We start from the raw sequence: 19923 nt of genomic DNA, 5'->3' as shown, positions 1-19923 counted from the left end.
GAGAAGCTGACAAAGGCAAAGGAGGAGACCGAAGGTATGTTTGGTGTGACCCTGACGACTGCTTTTCCTCTTGCTTGTTTCAAAATCTGATCTTGCTGTAACTTGCAGGTAAGGTAAGGGATGCCCAACAGAAGAAAGACCTTGAGCTAGCTGAGAAGATCAAGCTTGCTGACGAGAAGTTAGCTTCAGTCACCAAGCTCGAACAAGACAATACCAATCTGAAAGCTGCTCTTGGGATTGCCAACAAGGAGGTCAGTCGACTGAAAACTGATAAAGCTACCCTGACCGACCAAGTCACCAGATTGACTGGGAAGAAAACTGATCTGGAGGCCTTCCTGAGTGGACTTGCCAAGAAGCTGTTTCTTATGCTTGAAGGTAAACCTCTATGCTTGGCAGACATTTCCAATTGTGATTTTTCCATTCGACCATCCCCTTGACTTAGTGATCACCCTTGCAGAATTTTGTCAAAACTTTGAAGAAGAAACTAGCCGGCTGGAGCCAAACCTCGACCCCGTCAATTCTCCGGTGAACGATGAAGTTGCCATGGATGTTCTCCGACTGGAGTCCCGTGTTGCAGCTGTCGTGGACTATCTCGCAAGGCTGAAGGCCGCCACATCTCGCATCGACTCGACGCTCTGGCCTGAGGAGACACTTCAGAATGATCTTGAGTCGCTGATGGCCCGGTTGAACACGATCCCTGGTCGAGTGCAGGAATGGAAGAAGTCCTCGGCTCGGTGTGGTGCAGATGTTGCTCTGTGTCTTGCTCGAGTCCACTGTAAGGATGCACGAGAAGAGAAGCTGGCGGCTCTTCGGGTGGCCAACACCAAGAAACACGACTTCAGGTCCTTTATGGAAACTTTCCTTGCAGCTGCCACTCGGATCGCCGACGGGATCGACCTTGATGAATTCGTTGCACCTTCCAGCCCTCCACAGGAGGGGTAAAAAACTTCTGGCTCGACGCTTTAAATTTGCCTCGGTATGCCGAGTGGAATTGTAACCGATAAACCTTAACAGGCTTAATGCCTGAGCACTCTCGGTTCCTTTAGATATCGATTCAAACTTGAATTTGGTGCTTGAATACGATCGCTTTTGGCTCGAAATGTCTTTTGCAGGTTCAAAGCAAGGCGCCTTTATTGCAATCGACTTATTCTTCAGTCCACTTAGGCGAGCACTGGGCCGCAGCTAAGCCTCCGAGTGGAAGTCTGGCTTACCACTCGGTAGGATTTTTATAACTTAGGCGAGCACAGGGCTGCAGCTAAGCCTCCGAGTGAGAGGGTCGCTCTCCACTTGGTAGGATTTTTATAACTTAGGCGAGCGCTTGGACTGCAGCTAAGCCCCCGAGTGAAAGGGTTGCTCTTCACTCGGTAGGATTTTTATAACTTAGGCGAGTGTTTGGACTGCAGCTAAGCCCCCGAGTGAGAGGGTTGCTCTTCACTCGGTAGGATTTTTATAACTTAGGCGAGTGCTTGGACTGCAGCTAAGCCCCCGAGTGAGAGGGTTGCTCTTCACTCGGTAGGATTTTTATAACTTAGGCGAGTGCTTGGACTGCAGCTAAGCCCCCGAGTGAGAGGGTTGCTCTTCACTCGGTAGGATTTTTATAACTTAGGCGAGTCCTTGGACTGCAGCTAAGCCTCCGAGTGGAAGGCTGGCTTACCACTCGGTAGGATTTTGATAAACTTAGGCGAAACGGATTCGCGGCTAAGCCTCCGAGTGGGAGTCTGGCTCACCACTCGGTAGGATTTTTACAAACTTAGGCGAAACGGATTCGCAGCTAAGTCACCCACTGAGGGGGAATTTTATGTGGACAAAAATAAAGAGTGACAGAAATTATGGAGGGACTATGACACTATTATTTTGAGGTCCATGAACTATAAAAGTGCTTTATTGCAACTCATCCGAGTGATAAAACTTAAGTGTAGAATGGGCGGAGTAGCTCCGCGTTCCAAGCTCGGGGCTCGTCGATATTATGCTCGACGTTGTAAAGACGGTACGCCCCGTTGTGGAGGACCTTGGTGACGATGAAGGGGCCTTCCCAAGAAGGAGCAAGCTTGTGTGGTTTGTGCTGATCCACTCGGAGAACCAAATCCCCTTCCTGGAAGGCTCGACCTCTCACATTTCTGGCGTGGAAACGGCGCAAATCTTGTTGGTAGATGGTTGACCGGATCAGAGCCATCTCCCTTTCTTCCTCTAAAAGGTCGACTGCGTCCTGCCGTGCTTGTTCAGCTTCTGCTTCGTTGTAGATTTCAACTCGGGGAGCATTATGGAGAAGATCACTCGGCAAGACTGCTTCAGCTCCGTAGACCAAGAAGAATGGAGTTCTTCCGGTCGACCGATTAGGTGTGGTCCGCAGTCCCCAGAGTACTGAGGGAAGTTCGTCGACCCAAGCTCCAGCCGCGTGTTTGAGATCACGCATCAGTCGAGGCTTCAATCTCTTAAGAATCAGTCCATTAGCTCGCTCTGCTTGTCCATTCGACTGCGGATGGGTGACTGAAGCGTAGTCGACCCGTGTGCCCTGGGAGTTGCAGAAAGCTCTGAATTCCTCTGAGTCAAAGTTCGACCCATTATCCGTAATGATGCTGTGCGGGACTCCATATCTGAATATTAGTTCCCTGATGAAGCTAACAGCAGTACCGGTGTCAAGGCTCTTGATTGGTTTAGCCTCGATCCACTTAGTGAACTTGTCGACTGCCACCAGTACATGCGTGAAGCCACTTCGTCCTGTTTTCAAAGGACCGACCATGTCCAATCCCCATACTGCGAAAGGCCAGACGAGTGGGATGGTCTTCAGGGCCGACGCAGGCTTGTGTGACATATTCGAGTAGAATTGACATCCCTCGCACTTATCCACTATCTCTTTTGCCATCTCATTCGCCTTTGGCCAGTAAAATCCGGCTCGGTATGCTTTGGCCACAATGGTCCGAGAGGACGCATGATGACCACAGGTCCCCGAGTGAATATCATTGAGGATGAGTCGACCTTCTTCTGGTGTTATGCACTTCTGACCAACTCCAGTCACGCTTTCTCTGTATAACTGTCCTTTGATTACGGTAAAAGCCTTAGATCGACGGACGATCTGTCGAGCCTCTTCCTCATCCTCCGGAAGCTCTTTTCTCAGGATATATGCGACATGCGGAATCGTCCAGTCGGGAATGACTACCAAAACCTCCATGATCAAGTCGACCACCGCTGGGACTTCAACTTCAGTCGGATCTGTGGCACTCTTGGGCTGCGGAGTTTCTTCGGTCAAAGGATCTTCTTTGACTGACGGAGTGTGTATATGCTCCAAGAACACACCACTCGGAATGGCTTCTCTCTTGGAACCTATCTTTGCTAGATCATCAGCTGCTTGATTTTTCAGTCGGGGTATATGATGGAGCTCCAACCCCTCGAACTTCTTTTCCAGCTTCCTCACTGCACTGCAGTATCCAGTCATGGCTGGGCTTCTCACGTCCCACTCTTTCATCACCTGATTGACCACTAAATCCGAGTCGCCATAGACCATTAGGCGACGGACGCCGAGTGAAATGGCCATGCGCAACCCATATAAGAGGGCCTCATATTCTGCCTCATTGTTGGAGGAATCAAAGTGAATCTGGAGCACATATCTGAGCTTATCTCCTCTGGGGGAAACCAGGACAACCCCAGCACCGGAACCATTCAACATCTTAGAGCCATCAAAGAACATGGTCCAATGCTCCGAGTGAACTTCAGTCGGCTGCTGTTGTTCAATCCACTCGGCGAGGAAGTCTGCTATTGCCTGGGACTTAATGGCTTTCTTTGCCTCAAACTTGATATCAAGGGGAAGAAGTTCAATCGCCCATTTGGCCACTCGACCAGTTGCATCCCTATTGTGCAAAATCTCTGATAGTGGAGCGTCGCTGACGACTGTGATGGAATGATCAGAGAAATAATGAGCAACTTTCTTTGTGGTCATGTATATTCCATATACAAGCTTCTGATAATGAGGATATCTCTGCTTGGATGGAGTCAAGACTTCAGACAAATAATACACTGGGCGCTGAACTTTGAGGGCTTTTCCTTCTTCTTCCCGCTCGACCGTTAGCACAGTACTGACGACTTGTCCTGTGGCTGCGATATAGAGCAACAGAGGCTCTTTGCTGATTGGAGCAGCAAGCACCGGCTGGGTGGAGAGCAGAGCTTTTAGCTCGGCAAACGCTGCATCAGCTTCTGGATTCCACTCGAACTTGTCTGTCTTCTTCATCAGTCGGTAAAGAGGTAATGCCTTTTCACCGAGTCGTGAGATGAATCGACTTAATGCGGCCAAGCATCCAGTAAGCTTCTGGACATCGTGCACTCGCACAGGGCATTTCATTCGGAGAATAGTGCCAATCTTCTCTGGGTTAGCGTCGATTCCCCGTTCGGAAACGAGAAAACCGAGTAACTTGCCACCAGGAACTCCAAATGTGCACTTTGATGGATTGAGCTTGATATCATACCTTCTGAGGTTGGCAAATGTTTCGGCGAGGTCAGTGAGCAGGTCGGAACCTTTTCGTGACTTGACAACAATATCATCCATATAAGCTTCCACATTCCGACTGATTTGAGTGAGTAGACACTTCTGAATCATTCGCATGAATGTGGCTCCGGCATTCTTGAGGCCGAATGGCATGGTGATATAGCAGAAGCACCCGAATGGAGTGATGAAAGCTGTTTTTACCTCGTCGGGTCCGTACAGACGGATCTGGTGGTACCCGGAGTAGGCATCTAAAAAAGATAGCCTCTCACATCCCGCGGTCGAGTCAACAATTTGATCTATGCGAGGGAGAGGAAAATGATCTTTCGGGCAGGCCCGGTTGATGTGCTTGAAATCAATGCGCATTCGGAGCGACTTGTCCTTCTTAGGAACCATGACGACATTAGCGAGCCACTCGGAGTGGTATATCTCTCGGATAAATCCTGCCGCCAACAATCGTCGAGCCACTTCTTCACCAATGGCTTTTCTCTTCTGGACGGCAGACCGCCGAAGATGCTCTTTGACTGGTTTGGCAGATGAGTCGACTCTTAGGCGATGCTCAGCCAGTCCCCTGGGAACACCTGGCATGTCAGCGGGCTTCCATGCAAAAATGTCCCAGTTCTCACGGAGGAACTGGATGAGCGCTTCTTCCTATTTTGGGTCGAGTGTTGTGGAGATGCGGGTCGGAGCTGCTTCGGGGTCGGTCGGGTGAATGTGAACAGGCTTCGTCTCACCGGACGACTGGAAAGCAGACTCTGTGGCGGGCTTCTTGGATCGCAGCAAGTCACTCGGATCTGCGTTTTGCTTGTATTCTTCGAACTCGACTGCTGTCACCTGGGAATCGGCAATCTTGGAGCCCTTCTGAAAGCACTCTTCTGCCTTTTTCCTATCACCGGTGACAGTGATCACTCCTTTGGGACCGGGCATCTTCAATTTGAGGTATACGTAGCATGGTCGAGCCATGAACCGCGCGTAAGCTGGTCTCCCCAAAATGGCATGATATGCACTCTGAAAATCCACGACCTCAAACGTCAACTTTTCTTTGCGAAAATGCTTCGAATCACCAAACACTACGTCCAAAGCTATCTGGCCGAGTGACTCGGCCTTCTTCCCTGGTATAACTCCATGAAAGCTCATGTTACTAGTGCTCAGTCGGGACATCGAAATGCCCATACCTTTCAATGTGTCCGCATACAATAAGTTCAGCCCACTTCCACCATCCATCAGCACCTTTGTCAGTCGAGTGCCTTCGACAACTGGATCAACCACCAAAGCTTGCCTCCCAGGGGTGGCAATATGGGTCGGGTGATCAGATTGGTCGAATGTGATGGGTGTTTGAGACCATTTCAGATAATTTGCTTTTGCTGGGGCAACCATGTTCACTTCTCGGTTAATCACTTTCAGTCGACTTCTGCTTTCCACATCAGCGAAGATCATCAGAGTGGAGTTGATATGCGGATATCCTCCATCACTGTCCTCCTTGTCTTCGGCCTTGTCCGACTCCTTCTCCTTGTCCTTAGACTGTTTTCCCTGAAACTGCTGGATCAGGAGTCGACATCGGCGAGTGGTGTGCTTCGGGTAGATGATATTCCCCTCTTCGTCTTTCTTCGTATGGATGTGACATGGCATATCCATTACGTCGTTCCCTTCTTTATCCTTTACCTTCTTGGGGTTCCAGGATCCTTTTGGTTTCCCCTTAAACTTTCCTTGAGTCACGGCCAGAGCCTCTCCAGGAGCTGCCGGTTCAGCCTTCCGCTTCTGTTTCCGACTGGTGTTTCCTTTTTCTGATTGACTCGGCTTGTGCTTGCCGCTTCGGAGTCGGTCTTCTTCTTCGCCGTTGGCGTACTTGGTAGCAATCTCCATCATCCGACTCAAGGTCATGTCACCGGTTCGACCAAACTTCAAACTCAGTTCTCTGTTCTTGACGCCATCTTTGAAGGCGCAGACTGCCTGATGATCAGACACATTCTCCACAGTGTGGTGCAAAGTGATCCACCTCTGAATATACTCTCTGAGAGTCTCATTAGCCTTCTGCACGCAGACTTGCAACTCTGTCAATCCAGCTGGTCGCTTGCAAGTTCCTTCAAACATCCTGATGAACACTCGGGACAGATCTTCCCAAGTGTAAATGCTGCTAGGAGGTAATTGAGTCAACCATGCTCTGGCAGAACCTTCCAGCATGAGGGGCAAGTGCTTCATGGCCACCTCGTCGTTCCCACCACCGATCTGAACTGCCACTCGGTAGTCTTCAAGCCAAGTTTCAGGCTTAGACTCACCAGTGAACTTGCTGACTCCTGTCGCCAACCTGAAATTGGGAGGGATAACTGCGGCTCTGATAGCTCTGCTGAAGCATTCAGGACCAGAAACATGCACTCGACTGCTTGTGGGTACATCTCTGTCGAGTCCACCTCGATGGGCTCTGTTCCGGTCGACCAACCCTTGTACGATAATGGATCGCGCGTCGAAGCCTGGTTCTCTGGGGTCGACTGGAACCCTTCGCCCTGAACTGTATTGACGCCTGTCATCTCGGTCGAGTCTGTCGTCATATTGATCTCGCCGATTCCCGCGCCCTTCACGCCGTGGAGGCGATCTGGGGCTGTGCGCCGACTGAACCGTATTCACAGTGACGGATCGACTGTGAATTCTGTTGCGCGACTGGGACACGGCTGAATTCTGATCTCCTGCTGCCCGGAGCAAATCCCTGATCTGCAGCAAACCTCTGCCAGCTTCCGACTGCGAAGGCTGGATGGACTCTGCTATACGGGTCGCTGCTGCTAAATTCTGAATTGGGGTTTGATATACCTGAGTCGGCGGGAAGAGTTGACGTCGACTGGTGTCGGGTACTCGTTGCCGCGCGCACTCGTCGAGTGCCCGCTGAAGATTCTCCAGTCGAGTGCGCTCGGCCAAATTGGCCAGACGCGCCTCCTCCAAGGCACGAGCCTCGGGGGTTTCTCCTGCGATGGGAGTACGCAGGGCATCCACGTTCCTGCGGCGAAGCTCCTCTCTTTGCAGAGAGTCGAGTGGCTCAGGCTGGTACTCTTCGTGGCGTCGTGCGGGGTCGCCTCCGTCACCTGATCCATCGCCACGGGCGAAGCCAGGGGGACTGCGGGGCCCGTCGACCATCAAGATTTCGGCCGCTGGATCACTGCTACCGCACTCGGATGCCGTCTCTACGGAGCCAGTCGACTGATCGAACAAGCCATAGAGAGATTCGTTGGGCTCGATTGCCGCAACTTGGGTGGTGGCCGATTGGCGAGCCACCGCGTGCCTCACCCATCGCTGAAGCCTCGACCGGCCTGAGCGCTTGCGCTGGCGGGAGACCGGGAGGGTGGACAATAGAGGAGCCGACCGATACTGGGTCGACGGTTGCCGCAGCAGAACGCCACGGACACATGCGCGAAAATGCGTCGCACCGCGGACGGGGAGCGCATCTACGTCGAGTGGAGCCTCCTGGAGCCATGCGGAGTCGTCGGCGATCAAGGTGAGAGTGCCGAGACGGATCTCTTGACCCTCGACCAAAACTCCAGCAGACACCATGATGAAAGTACTCGGAAGAATCGCAACTTCTCCACAAAATCGCTAAAACACCTGCCCCACGGTGGGCGCCAACTGTCGTGGTTCTAAGCCTGACAGTAGAGTGGGGGGTAGGTATGGAGAGGCAAGGTCCTAGCTATGGAGAGGTTGTAAGCACCAGGGATGTACGAGTTCAGGCCCTTCTCGGAAGAAGTAATAGCCCTACGTCTCGGAGCCCGGAGGCGGTCGAGTGGATTATGAGTATATGAGTTACAAGGTGCCGAACCCTTCTGCCTGTGGAGGGGGGTGGCTTATATAGAGTGCGCCAGGACCCCAGCCGGCCCACGTAGGAGAGGGTTTAAGGTGAGTTAAGTCTGGGGCGTTACTGGTAACGCCCCACATAAAGTGCCTTTACTATCATAAAGTCTACTTGATTACAGGCCGTTGCAGTGCAGAGTGCCTCTTGACCTTCTGGTGGTCGAGTGAGTCTTCGTGGTCGAGTCCTTCAAGTCAGTCGAGTGTGTCCCTCGTTTGTCGACTGGAAGGCGACTTCTTCTAAGGGTGTCCTTGGGTAAGGTACTTAGATCAGGTCCATGACCCTACCCTAGGTACATAACCCCATCAGTTGGCGCCTTGTTCGCACACAATTGATGCACTATCCGTGCTCATTATACTTGGGGGCTTCTTCAAACAGAAGCTTGTTTATACAGGCCTCATGCCCAACACATGTGTCACACTTCCACATGTACCTTTTATTCACCATTATATGCATCGATATGACTTAAGTTTTGGCCAAGCTGGGTTGCCTGGCTCCTGTGCTTACCCCTACGTTCTTGATTGTTCGGGTAGGCGGTAAAGGGAGCACCTCTGCGATTGTTACTGCCGGGTCAGCCGGATGTGTACCTCAGACTGGGTGAAGCCGAAAGCTAGCGTTCTTAAGGGAATATTCGGTCGGTGAACTAAAAGATGATTTTTAACTTGTTTATTTATCTGCCCACAGATGCTTTTCTGCTTTTTTCGCAGTCCGGACATGCACTTTAGTGCATGCCTTCCAGGGAAAGGAAACCCTAACGGAACTATTCTCCCTGGAAGATGTTTCTTACTAACCATGGAATATAACATAACTAGTTGGGCACTTGTCTGATAAAGGACTAATGACCCCTACGCCTAGTCTCCACGCATGCCCCGGTTCTTACATAACCGAGAGGGTATTCGGACAAACTCTGGACTATCGGGTCCCGAGGTCAAAGTGAAAAGGTCCTCCATGACAAACGATCTACAATCCGGCTAGAAGGCATTTTACATGTCATTTTAAATTACATAGTCAATTTGACTGGGTATATTCCTCCTCAATACCATCCAACAGGCTGTCTAGTTTACAGTCTTCTTGGGAATATTTGGCGGCCAACTCTACCTGGCCGTACACTAAACTGACAGGGATCTCCTTCCCATCGGGCCCTACAGGTCCAACCTCGGCCATGTGCTTTGGGTCAGCCTTCGTGTACCGCGTCTTCACCATGGCCCAGGCCTCCCTGGCGCCTTGACGGCAGGCCAATATCTTCCATAATCAGAAGCGCCGCCGCGCTCCCTTCAGCTCCTCTACAAGCCCTCCAAGGCCTTCGGGCATGGAGACGGACGGCCACAAGGCCTGGGTGACGCCTTGCATTACCTGCCAAACTCATTCGTGCAGTTGTGAGATCTCGGGAAGAAGGTCACCCATAGAACCGGGCATTTCCTCCGTAGGTGGACCTGTCAGCATACCTACAGACATAAATTTATCAATCGACTTCCTCGCCAAACTCTTCTTTTCGTAGTTCGTTCAAGCACTTACTAAAAATGCCGCGTCGAAGCCGCCGATTCTTCTTCATGGAGTCCGACAGCTGAGCAAGAACATCCTTTAGTTCCTTGCCCAGCTGGGTGTTGTCATCTTGGAGCTTATTCTTCTCTTGCCTCACCCGCGTAAGCACGCTCTCGCCGGCCTTTAACTGGCGCAAGAGTTGTTGCTTGTCCGGATCCACTCCGGCGCCATCTGCAATGTTATTGTCAGATTTGCAAGCACGCCGCACTCTTCAACATACTTATCTTTCGAAGCATATATTACCAGAGGGGGTCTCCTTGGCCTCCCCTATCGCGGCTACTGCGGCCTCAAGTTGGACCTTGCACTCTTCCAGCTCCTGGGACAGTTGGGTATTCTTTTCTGTAAGATCCTGCATAACAAATGATCCTTAAATCAGTTGTTCTAACTGTTTCAAGTCTCGGGGGCTACTGGCATATATAACCATCAAATTTTCTCACCCGTATGTCTTTTACATACTGCTCTGTGGCTCTAGCTAGACCATTTTGAGCGGCACGGAGGTACGCATCTCCTGTATTAAAGGCATCCAATGGCTCTTGGGAGAAACAAGCGTCACGAAGAATTGTCCGGCAATGCCTGTGGTTCATGGCACTCTCCACCTCGGAATTGGTGGCAGACAGCCCGTCCGCATCCTCTGTCGGAGGAGCGTCCGGTGCGCGCCTCGTGTTCGCGTCCGCTTCTGGACCCGGCCTTGGAGCCTGGCCAGTAGAGGCGCGATTGTCAACCTCTCCGGATATAGTCCGGCGGGCTCTCTTCTTTCTGGAAAAAGCACGAGCGTTAGTATGCCTTGAGGGAATACGACCTGGGAATAAAATGGCACGCCGTACCGTTGCGCTGGCGTCTCAATCCGAACCACACTTCTTTTCAGCGTGCCAGGCCTTGATGCCCCTTGTTGGCTAGCCGCCGCCGGCTCGGCACTCCGCCTCAAGGACTTCCCCTGCGAAAACACCATTGACATACGGTGATCAAAAATAAGCACGAGTGGATCATTTTAAAGGTACTGGGACTTCGGTCTCGGTTACTTGTGAGGCTAGAAGTAGTCCGGGATAATCAGCCGTAATGGCCACTAAGGTGTTGTCCTTGCTTTAATTGATGAAACACCCCATCGATCAGCTCCACACATAAGTCCGAGTCCTCTTGGGAGTCCGGGTCGAGGGACTGTTCCGGGTCCTCGGGTTGTGGAGGAGGGATGTTTATCTCCTTTACAGTCTGGCGCAGCTCCTGCGTTGAAATTGCTAGACTAAGTACTTAACTATGGGAATATGAGACGGATGGCCAAGTGAAAGTGTTCGCTTACCCATCTTAGAGGATTGTACATAGAAAATCCGCCCCGTGGGTTGACGCGGAGGAATTCCTCCTCTTCTCCCTTGTACAAAGCGAATAAGATCTTTATTAGAGCGGCGGCCGATTCCGGCCCCTTACGGCCGCACCGGGTGGCGTCGTCCTCCCCGTTGAAATCCCACATGGGGTGGCCTCTGTACTGAAGCGGTTGCACCCCCCGCATAATGCATGTTGCCATGACCTCAATCATGGTCAGTCCGGAATGAGCTAACAACCTTATCCGGTTCATCAGATAAGGGACGTCCTTGTCATTTTCCTTCTGAGGGCTCCGTGGACGCCTGCTTAGGCGCTTCTTCAGAGGAGCATTATCGAACTCAGGGAGGCCAATCCGAATAGGGTCCGGCAGGGGTACGTCTTCTATATAAAACCATTCTGAAGGCCAGTCTTCGGACGCCTTCTTTGGGGTTCCAGATAGATATCTGGTCCCGGCGATGCGCCATAGTTCGGCTCCGCCCACTTGATATATCGAACCCTCCTGAGAACGGGGCACGAGGCAGAACAGCTTCTTCCACAGCGCGAAATGGGCCTCGATGCCCAAGAACAGCTCGCAAAGGGCTACGAAGCCCGCAATATGCAATATGGAGGCAGGCGTAAGGTTGTGTAATTGGAGGCCATAGAACTCCAGGAGCCCCCGGAGAAACGGATGAATTGGAAATCTGAGCCCTCTTATCAAATAAGGGAGAAGGCATACCCGCTCTCCTTTGGAGGGATTGGGGACGCTCTCCGCTTGCTCTCCGCCGTTATAGGTGGCAAGCCTGGCTCGAAGTGGGACCATGTAAGCTGGGGGGAGAAGCCCCTTGGCTTGGAGCGCCACTAGCTCGCTGTGCGGGACGGAACACCTCTCCCAATCTCCAGGATGAGGGCTGGGGGGTGAGAGGAGGAGCTACGTCGACCGGCCATGATGGAATGGATCTCTGTCGAATGCGCTCCGATGAATGCTCGCGGAGGGTGGATGGTGTGATTCGGATCTAAATTCCCGTCTCTTTTATAGACGGCCCATTTGCCCAGCTAGGGCGGTAAATGAAAAAACACCCTGTCTTTTCGCATCCGTTTGACACGTGGAAGATGGCCATTATTGGGCGCAGAAGCCAAGGAGCGCAACGTTCACCAGAAGCCGGACACTATTCAGAAGGTATATGGGATTTGGAGAAGAACCCTCCTTGCAATGCCGAAGACAAATTTGCATGCCGGACTCATCGTCATTGAAGCCTGGTTTGGGGGCTACTGAGGGAGTCCCGGATTAGGGGGTGTCCGGATTGCCGGACTATGACCTTTGGCCGGACTCCTGGACTATGAGGATACAAGATTGAAGACTTTGTCCCGTGTCCGGATGGGACTTTCCTTGGCGTGGAAGGCAAGCTTGGCGATACGGATATGTAGATCTCCTCCCATTGTAACAGACTCTGTGTAACCCTAGCCCTCTCTGGTGTCTATATAAACCGGAGGGTTTTAGTCCGTAGGACGAACAACAATCATACCATAGGCTAGCTTCTAGGGTTTAGCCTCTCTGATCTCGTGGTAGATCTACTCTTGTACTACCCATATCATCAATATTAATCAAGCAGGAGTAGGGACACGATGTTTTTACCCAGGTTCGGGCCCTCTCGATGGAGGTAAAACCCTACTCCTGCCTGATTAATATTGATGATATGGGTAATACAAGAGTTGATCTACCACGAGATCAGAGAGGCTAAACCCTAGAAGCTAGCTATGGTATGATTGTTGTTCGTCCTACGGACTAAAACTCTCCGGTTTATATAGACAACGGAGAGGGCTAGGGAGAGTCGGTTACAATGGGAGGAGATCTTCATATCGTATCGCCAAGCTTGCCTTCCACGCCAAGGAAAGTCCTATCCGGACACGGGACGAAGTCTTCAATCTTGTATCTTCATAGTCCGGGAGTCCGGCCAAAGGTCATAGTCCGGCCATCCGGACACCCCCTAATCCAGGACTCCCTCAGTAGCCCCCGAACCAGGCTTCAATGATGGTAAGTCTGGCGCGCAAGTTTATCTTCGGCATTGCAAGGAGGGTTCTTCTCTAAAGTCGATGTACCTGTCGGATAGTGTCCGACTTCTAGTGCGTGTTGCTCTCCTCAGATTCTGTGCCCAATAATGACCATCTTCCACGTGTCAAACGAATGCAAAAAGGCAGGGTTTTTTTCATTTACCCCCCCCCCGGCCGCGTAAATGGGCCGCCCATAAAATAGACAGGGAGTTAGATCCAACTCACACCACCTTCCCTCCGCGAGTATTCATCAGAGCGCTTTCGACAGAGATCCATTCCACCATGGCCGGTTGAAGCACCTCCTCCTCTCGCCTTTCCAGCCCTAGGCCCGGAGACTGGGAGCGGTGTTCCATCCCGTATAGCAAGCTAGTAGTGCTTCAATCCAAGGGGCTCCTCCCGCCAGCATATATGGTCCCAGTTCGAGCCGGGATTGCCACCTATAGCGGCGGAGAGCAGGCGGAGAGCGTCCCCAATCCCTCTCAAGGAGAGCGGGTATGCCTAGTTCCTTATTTAATAAGAGGACTCGGATTTCCAATTCATCCGTTTCTCCGAGGTCTACTGGAGTTCTACGGCCTCCTGCTACACAACCTCATGCCCGCCTCCATACTGCATGTTGCGGGCTTCGTGGCCCTTTGCGAGCTGTTCTTGGGCATCGAGGCCCATTTCGCGCTGTGGAAGAGGTTGTTCTGCCTTGTGCCCCGCTCTCAGGAGGGGTCAATTTATCAAGTGGGCGGAGCCGAACTATGGCGCATCGCCGGGACCGGATATCTATCTGGTACCCCAAAGAAGGCGTCCGAGGACTGGCCTTCAGAATGGTTTTATATGGATGACGTTCTCCTGCCGGACCCTATATGGATCGGCCTCCCCGAGTTTAATAACGCTCCATTGAAGAAACGCCTGAGCTGGCGCACGGAACCCTCAGAGGGAAACTGATAGGGACGTTCTTTACCTGATGAGCCGGATAAGATTGTTGGCTCATTTTGGATTGACCATGATCGAGGTCATGGCCACATGCATTACGCAGGGGGTGCAGCCGCTTCAGTACAGAGGCCACCCCATGTGGGATTTCAACGGGGAGGACGATGCCACCCGGTGCGTTCGCAAGGTGCCGGATTCGGCTGCCACTCTAACGAAGATCTTATCCGCTTTGTACAAGGGAGAAGAAGAGGAATTCCTCCATGTCAACCCACAGGGCGGATTCTCCATGTACAGTCCTCCAAGCTGGGTGAGCGAACACTTTCACCTGCCTACCTGTTTTCAAATTCCCATAATTGAGTACTTAATCTAGCAATTCTAACGCAGGAGCTGCGCCAGACCATGAAGGAGATAAACAGCCCTCCTCCACAACCCGAGGACCTGGAACGGTCCCTCGATCCGGACTCCCAAGAGGACCCGAACTTATGTGTGGAGCTAATTGATGGGGTGTTTCATCAATTGAGTAAGGACAATACCTTAGTGGCCATTACGGCCGACTATCCCGGACTACTTCCGCACTCAAAGGTAACCGAGACCGAAGTCCCAGTACTTTCAACAGGATCCTTGAGGCGGAGGGCCGAGCCCGCGGTGGGTAGCCAACAAGGGCCGCTGAAGCCAGGCGGGCTAAAAAGAAGTGCGGACCAGATCAAGATTTGGACGCAACGGTACGGCGTGCAACTTTAACGCCTAGGGTTTATGCTCTCAAGTCACACTAACTCTCATGATCTCCTCAGGATGAAGAGCGCCCGTCGGACTATATCCACCGGCCAGGCTTCAAGGCCGGGTCCGGAGGCGGAGGCGAACACGGGGCGCGCATCGGACGTTCCTCCGACAGAGGACGCAGACGGGCTATCTGCCACCAATTCAGATGTGGAGAGTGCCATGAACCACAGACGTCGCCGGACTGTTCTTCGTGACGCATGTTTTTCCCAAGAGGCGTTGGACGCCTTTAATACGGGAGATGCGTACCTCCGTCCCGCTCAAAATGGTCTAGCCAGAGCCATAGAGCAGTATGTGAAAGACATACGGGTGAGTAAATCTGATGGTTATATATGTCAGTAGCCCCCGAGACTTGAAATAGTTAAGATAACTGATTTAAGGATCATATGTTATGCAGGATCTTACAAAAAGAACACGCAACTGTCCCAGGAGCTGGAAGAGTGCAAGGCCCAACTCGAGGCCGCACTGGCCGCTTGAGAGAATGCCAAGGGGACCCTCTCAGGTAATATATGCTTCGAAAGATAATTCTGTTGTGAAGTGCGGCATGTGTGCAATTCGGACAATAACAGTACAGATGGGGCCGGAGTGAATCCGGACAAGCAACAACTCCTGCGCCAGTTAAAAGCCCGCGAGAGCATGCTCACGAGGGTGATGCAAGAGAAGAACAAGCTTCAAGACGCCAATACCCAGATGGGCAAGGAACTAAAGGATGTTTGTGCTCAGCTGTCTGATTCTGTAAAGGAGAATCGGCGACTTCGACGCAGCATGTTTAGTAAGTGCTTGAACGAATCTGCGAAAAAAGAGTTCGGCGAGGAAGTCGATTGACAGAGCTATGTCTGTAGATATGCTGACAGGTCATCCTGCGGAGGAAATGCCCGGTTCAGCGGGGGACCTTCTTCCCGAGCTGTTGCAACTGCACGAACAAGTTCGGTAGGCGATGCAAGGCGTTGTCCAGGCTATGTGGCCATCCCTCTCCATGCCTGAAGGCCTTGGAGAGCTTGTAGAGAAGCTGAAGGGAGTGCGGTAGCGCTTCCAGTTATGGAAGATATCGGCCTGCCGTCAAGGTGCCAGGGAGGCCTGGGCCATGGTGAAGACTCGGTACACGAAGGCTGACCCGAAAAGCATGGCCGAGGTCGGCCCTATGGAGCCCGACGGGAACGAGATCCCTGTCAGTTTAGTGTATGGCCAGGTAGAGCTGGCTGCCAAGTATTCCCAACAGGACTGTAAATTAGACAGCCTGTTGGATGGTATTGAAGAAGAATATACCTAGTCAAATTGACTATGTAATTTAAAATGACATGTAAAATGCCTTCTAGCCGGATTGTAGATCGTTTGTCATTGCGGACCTTTTTGCTTCAACCTCTGGACCCGATAGTCCAGAGTGTGTCCGAATACCCTCTCGGTTATGTAAGAACCGGGGCATGCATGGAGACCAGGCGTAGGGGTCATAAGTGCTTTAGCAGACAAGTGCCCAACTAGTTATGTTATATTACATGGTTAGTAAGAAACATCTTCCAGGGAGAATAGTTCCGTTAGGGGTTCCTTTCCTTGGGAGGCATGCCCTAAAGTGCATGTCCGGACTGCGAAAAGAAAGAAGAAAAGCATCTGGGGCAGATAAATAGACAAATGGAAAATCATCTTTTAGTTCACCGACCGAATATTCCCTTAAGAACGCTATCTTTCGGCTTCACCCAGTCTGAGGTACACATCCGGCTGACCCGGCAGTAACAATCGCAGAGGTGCTCCCTTTACCACCTAGCCGAATAAACGGGAACGTAGGGGTAAGCACAGGAGCCAGGCAACCCAGCTTGGCCAAAACTTAAGTCATATCGATGCATATAATGGTGTATAAAGGTTCATGCAGAAGTGTCACACATGTTTTGGGCATGAGGCCCGTTTATATAAACTTCTGATAAAGAAGCCCCCAGGTATAATGAGCGCGGGTGGCGCGTCAAGTATGTGCGAACAACACGCAGGCAAGCCTTTAAAGGCTTGGGAGAAAGAAGGGAGGGAGAATGAGAGAAATACCAGGCAGCTAATTTGAAATAAATAATTAAAAAAAGGGACAGAGGAAGGAGACGAACACAGAGTCAGGCGCTAGGCGTAGAATCTTCGTAGGCGTGCTGCGTTCCATGGGTTCGGCTCGAGTCGGTTGTCCGATGCGTTTCGCAGACGGTACGCTCCACCAGTCAGGACTTCGTCGATTATGAAGGGACCCTCCCATTTGGGCTTTAGTTTGTCCTTTTTCTTGTCCGGCAGGCGTAGAACTAGTTCGCCAACGTTGTAAGTTTTGGCCCGTACTTCTCTGCTTTGATATCTTCGAGCCTGCTATTGATAGAATGCGGAACGGGCTTTTGCCACGTCGCGCTCCTCCTCCAATGCGTCCAAGCTGTCCTGCCGATCGAGCTCGGCTTCTCTTTCTTCGTACATGCGCACGCGAGGTGAGTCATGAATTATGTCGCAGGCCAGGACTGCCTCCACGCCGTATACCATAAAAAATGGTGTGAATCCGGTAGTGCGATTCGGTGTGGTCCGCAGCCCCCAGAGTGCGGAGCCAAGCTCCTCTACCCAGTGCGTGTTAGATTCCTTGAGGGATCGCACTAGTCTGGGTTTGATGCCGCTCATGATGAGACCGTTGGCTCGCTCGACTTGACCGTTAGTTTGCGGGTGATAGACTGAAGCGTAGTCAAGCTTGATGCCCATCTTTTTGCACCAAAGTTTAACTTCGTCGGCCGTAAAGTTTGTGCTGTTGTCAGTGATAATGCTGTGGGGGATGCCGTAACGGTGTACAACCCCGAATAGAAAGTCTATCACCAGTCCAAATTCGGCCGTCTTTACAGGCTTGGCCTCTATCCATTTGGTGAATTTGTCCACCATGACTAGTAGATATATTTGCTTGTGGGTTCCTCCTTTAAGGGGTCCAACCATGTCAAGCCCCTAGACCGCAAAAGGCCAGGTAATGGGTATGGTTTGTAGGGACGTAGGCGGCATGTGGCTTTGATTAGCGAATAATTGGCAACCGACGCATCGCTGCACTAAGTCATGAGCGTCTGCTCGGGCTGTCGGCCAATAAAATCCGGTACGGAAGGCCTTTCTTACAAGGGCTCGGGCTGTGGCGTGGTGTCCGCCGAGTCCAGCGTGAATTTCCGCAAGAAGGTTCCGCCCTTCCTCTTCGGAGATACACCTTTGAAGGACTCCGGTGGTGCTTTTCTTATAAAGCTCTCCTTCGTGGACTTTATAGGCTTTAGATCGCCGCACTATGCAGCGTGCCTCATTTTGGTCCTCGGGGAGTTCTTGCCTAGTTAAGTAGGCTAAGAATGGTTCTGTCCACGGGGCAATTACTGCCATTATTACGTGGGCTTCATTGATGGAGTCTTCCGTTGTGTCAGGTTGTTCGGGGTCAGGTGATGCGGCCTAGTCTGGATTGTTAATTCTGGATTCCCCTTCCCACTGTACGGATGGCTTGAATAGCCTTTCCAGGAAAATGTTGGGGGGGACTGTGTCGCGCTTTGCGCCGGTGCGTGCCAGGACGTCCGCTGCCTGATTATTTTCCCGGGCTATATGGTGGAATTCCAGCCCTTCGAGCCGAGCTGACATATTTAGGACGGCGTTGCGGTAAGCTGCCATTTTCATATCTTTGGCATCAAAGTCTCCGTTTATTTGGGATATCGCGAGGTTCGAATCCCCCCGCACCTCTAGGCGTTGAATGCCCTTGGAGACTGCCATCCGGAGGCCATGTAGCAGGGCCTCGTATTCGGCTGCATTGTGGCCTTATTTAGGTCTTTGAAATCGACGCATAGGCGCCAGGATTTGTCATTCTTTGGTACCATCACCAGGTTTGCTAGCCAGTCCGGATGTTTTATATCTCTGATGAATCTGGCTTCCAGTAGTTTGGCTAGCTCCTCTCCCATGGCTTGTCTCTTAGGTTCGGGGAAATGCCGAAGAGTCTGCTTAACTGGCTTGAATCCTTTTAGGATGTTTAGGCTGTGCTCGGCCAGCCTGCGTGGGATTCCTGGCATGTCTGAAGGGTGCCAGGCAAAAATGTCCCAATTTTCTCGTAGGAATTCTCTGAGTGCGGCGTCTACATCAGGGTTTAGTTGTGCCCCGATGGAGGCCGTTTTTGTAGTGTCCGTTGGATGGACTTGGAACTTGACTATTTCGTCTGCCGGCTTGAAGGAGGTGGACTTGGATCTTTTTTCGAGTATCACGTCGTCCCCGTCCACCGTGGAGTGCAACGCAGTTAGTTCCTCGGCCGCCAGGGCTTCGGATAATGCCTCGAGGGCCAGTGCGGCTGTCTTGTTTTTGGCGCGGAGCGCTGTGTCTGGGTCACTAGCAAGAGTGATGGTTCCGTTGGGTTCGGGCATTTTGAGCTTCATGTACCCGTAATGGGGTATAGCTTGAAAAATTGTGAATGCTTCTCGCCCTAACAGAGTGTGGTATCCGCTACTGAACGGGGCCACTTGAAATGTGACCTCCTCGAATCTGTCATTATCCGGCGTGCCGAACACCACATCGAGTGTGATTTTCCCTGAACAGCACGCTTCCCGGCTGGGGATTATTCCTCTAAAGGTTGTGTTGCTTCGCTCAATCCGGCTCCAGTCTATTTCCATTTTTCGCAGGGTTTCCTCATAGATGAGGTTTAGTCCGCTGCCACCGTCCATGAGTACATTTGTAAGCCGGAAGTCGTCTACTATCGGACTAAGGACCAGTGCAGCTGGTGCTCGGGCTGTCCGGAATTTAGGTTCATCATTGGCATTAAAGGTAATAGCCGTGTCACTCCATGGGTTTATTGTTGCTACTTGGTAGACTTCGGTAAGGTTGCGGAGCGTTCGTTTCCTCGCATTGTTTGATGCGAAAGTCTCGAAGACTGTTGACACCGTACTGGCGTTTCTGGGGTGGTGTTCTGCGGATTCTGGATTTAGAAGCTCCTCGCCGCTTCTGGCCACCTGCCGGAGTATCCAACATGCTCCAAGGCTATGAGTTGGTGTGACTTCCTCTGTACTATGAATTTTACATGGTCCATTGAGCCATCCCTCCAGTA

Source organism: Triticum dicoccoides, chromosome 4A, assembly GCF_002162155.2.
Source record: "Triticum dicoccoides isolate Atlit2015 ecotype Zavitan chromosome 4A, WEW_v2.0, whole genome shotgun sequence".
NCBI classification, from domain to species: Eukaryota; Viridiplantae; Streptophyta; class Magnoliopsida; order Poales; family Poaceae; genus Triticum; species Triticum dicoccoides.
This window is presented reverse-complemented; position numbering follows the sequence as displayed.